This window comes from Lipotes vexillifer, unplaced genomic scaffold (assembly GCF_000442215.2).
Source record: "Lipotes vexillifer unplaced genomic scaffold, Lipotes_vexillifer_v1.1 scaffold387, whole genome shotgun sequence".
In the NCBI taxonomy this organism is placed as follows: domain Eukaryota; kingdom Metazoa; phylum Chordata; class Mammalia; order Artiodactyla; family Lipotidae; genus Lipotes; species Lipotes vexillifer.
This window is the reverse complement of record NW_006795399.1, coordinates 3,636,395-3,639,345: the sequence shown is the minus strand read 5'-3', so window position 1 is coordinate 3,639,345 and position 2,951 is coordinate 3,636,395. Positions and strand designations below refer to the sequence as shown.

Here is a 2,951-nt window from a genome sequence, read left to right as displayed (position 1 = left end):
GAAAGAGATAGCTGAGTCAGGGGTAGACCCAGGTACTTGTATTTAGGGTGTTCCAAGTTTTACCGGCAGAGGGGAGACGATGCAGGCAGAAAATGTGAGAATACTAGGCATGGGACGAACAAGCAGGAAGGGAATGGGCATTAGGATAGAGGTGGGAGAAGTGCTGTCCCTTCCTCTTCTCCTCTAGGCACTCTGTACTCCCCACCACCCCACTAACTTAATCCCTGACTTCCCTTTCACCTCCCTTCAGGCCTGCTCACTTGCCTGGTTCATCTCTGAACCATCAGTAGTAAGAGCAGCAACTGCGGGGGTAGGGGTTAGGTAGAGGGAGCTAACGTGCTTGTTTCCCAGAATTAGGGGTGGGGGTAGGTGGTTGAGAGGGGAGAACAAGAGAAGTCAATTTCCCAGAATCCTCTGCAGTGTTACCCAGGATTCTCTAGGGGAAAATAAGAATGGCCAGTTACCCACAGTTGGAGCGGGGGTACGGGTACGTGATGGAAATAGCTAGTTACCCAGAATTCTCTGGGGGAACCAGAAAAATCAATTACCCATAATTCTCCCCCGGCGGCGGGGAGGGGAGGGATTAGGGAAGGGGTCAGATGTGTTCCCGGGAGGCTTACGGGGATTGAGTCATTACCAAGATTTCTCCATGGCGGATATTTTGGAGCGCGTGGAATTAAAACCAGTAGGGGGGAGAACAAGCGCCGTCAGCCCCGCGGGAAATTCCAGTTTCCCCAATTCTCCCCCGCGCCTCTGGTTCAACCAAACTCCACGACGGAAAAGACGGCGCACTCCCAGTCGTCGCTTCCAATCAGGAAGGGCTAGGGGCTCACCTCAGCCAATCGGAAGGAGCCAGATACAGCCGGCCCCGCGAGAAGACGTGTGACACGGGAGCTGGGCAAAATCAAGAGCTACGGGGCGCGGGTAGGGACAAATGTAGTCAGACCTTGTCCCTGTTTGTCGTGTTAGAAAGTAACCTCTTCTCTTTTAAGCCTTCTTTAAACAAAATTAGAGAGCCCCAGGCTTGCAGATCGAACTTTCATGCTCCCTATAGCTTTAGAAACTAGAATAAGGGGCGCCCAAGGCCAAGCATTGGGAATCGATTGCCGGGTATTCCCAGTATGGCCCAGTCCACCCCCTCTTCCCGTGGTGCTCTTGTGAGCACTCCGCCACCTCCAACCCCGTTACCCCCGAAACTCGCTGGCATTTCCTATCATTTCCAGGCATGGGAGAGAAAAAAGGAAGCGGGAGGCAGCCTCCTAACACGACCCAAGTAGCTGTATCTTCTACGATTCTAAAGGCAACCGTCTGAAACTCCCATCTGTGATTGTTCCCTCCCCAGAGGCGCCGGTAATATTTCCAGGGAACAGGACTCCTCAGCTATCAAATTCCCCTAGTTCGTGGAGCTGGACATTATTCCTCAGAGGGACAGGGCATAGCAAATTGAGACATTTGCCTTCCCCAAACTCTTACAGATTTAGCGTCAGCACTTAGGGATTCTTGGGGTCCAACTCTGAGCTTGAACTGCTTTGGAATAGATCCAGGTTGTTAGATGTCTGTGGGGTATTTTAGCTCAGTTTCTAAAGGCCACATAGAGGGCCTCTGGTGGAAGGAATTCCTCATAGAGGATACAGTTTTAAAGCATTTCGCTCTCTCAATAAAGACTGGTAAATAGACCTTCATAAAAGAACCCAAGAATTTAGTTTTTTAGGACTCAGAGGGGTTCTAGACTTGTCAGAGGTCATTGATGGAGAGAAAAACACCTTAACTCAGAGGGTCTCTCAAACTGATCTGACTTCAGAGGTCCCTAGATTTAAAATCTTGTAAAAAGATGGGTGCTGAGAGACATGTACCTACCCTTGAGAAATTTCCATATTGAGGTCTCTAAGAAAGGCTCAACAGTGAGAATTAAAGGGCCTGAGATGCCAGAGATACCTGGGCTAAATGAGCTACTTTATTAAGATGCTTAGTGTTGCCTCAGTGTCCAATATAATGGAATGACTGAGAATGCAGGATCTGGAGTCTGCACTGTAATTCTGGCCACTTAATAGTGATCTTAGGCAAATTACTTATCTCTGCACCTCAGTTTCCTCATCTGTAATATGGTGATAACGATAGTACCTATCTAATTGTGTTGTTGTGAGAATTAAATGGGTTAATATATGAAAAGTGCTTAAACTAAGTACTTGGCGTAAAGTGAGAGTTGGATATAAGCCATCATTACTAACCACCTCGGGAAACTTCAACTGGATTTGGCGTCTGGGCATCCAACTGGAAAGGCCTGCTTGTCAGTATAATTTGCATTAACGGTTGAGGTCCTGCTGACGTCAAGGTCTCCTTGCAGCTCCAGGTCAGATCTAGTCCTGGAAGTAGTTCCTGTCACACAACAGTCCCACAGTCGCCCCACCAACCTTGCTTCCTACCCAACTCCCGAAGCACCAGGAAGTGAAACAAAGCCCCATGCCTCCAACTCACCCTTGTCCCTCTCATCCCATCCCCCAGCGGTCCACTTCCTCCTCCTGCTTTTCACCTTCCATCTCCTATCCTAAAGGGCTCCCAGAATGGGAACCAGAGGTGGGAAAAGCATGGGAGACATTATACAAAAGTGAGGTGAGCTCCCCTACCCCCCACCCCCAATTTCCTTATTTCATTTGTATTCACCAGTGTAACGAGAGGCAAACCATTTCTCACTCAAACTGAGGTAACCTCTCTGATGCTGCAAATGTTTTATCCAAAGGGTGGATTTACCGCAGTCATATTTGAATCAGAGGTTTCATTGGGCAGTTTTGAATAGTCCTATGAGAAGGGAGACCTCTATCGAGGGTGTTTCTCAGAGAAAAAGGGTCAACCTCTTGGAAAGCCTTTGGGAGCCATCTGTGTGGTCATCCATGGCCTCATTCTGACGTCCAGATTGTCCTGGGACCCTCCACTGGGGTTGGGGCAGTCCCAGA

General features: G+C 49.0%; 1 protein-coding gene across 1 annotated transcript in view; it reads right to left on the bottom strand.

Annotated features, from left to right (window-relative positions):
* Nucleotides 1-829, bottom strand: part of PAN2 (poly(A) specific ribonuclease subunit PAN2) — a 15,060-nt gene extending 14,231 nt beyond the window's left edge. Inside the window, 1 exon segment of the mRNA XM_007467721.1 lies at nucleotides 638-829. The gene's annotated coding sequence lies outside the window, so the exon portion shown is untranslated.
* Nucleotides 830-2,951: the final 2,122 nt, after the last annotated feature.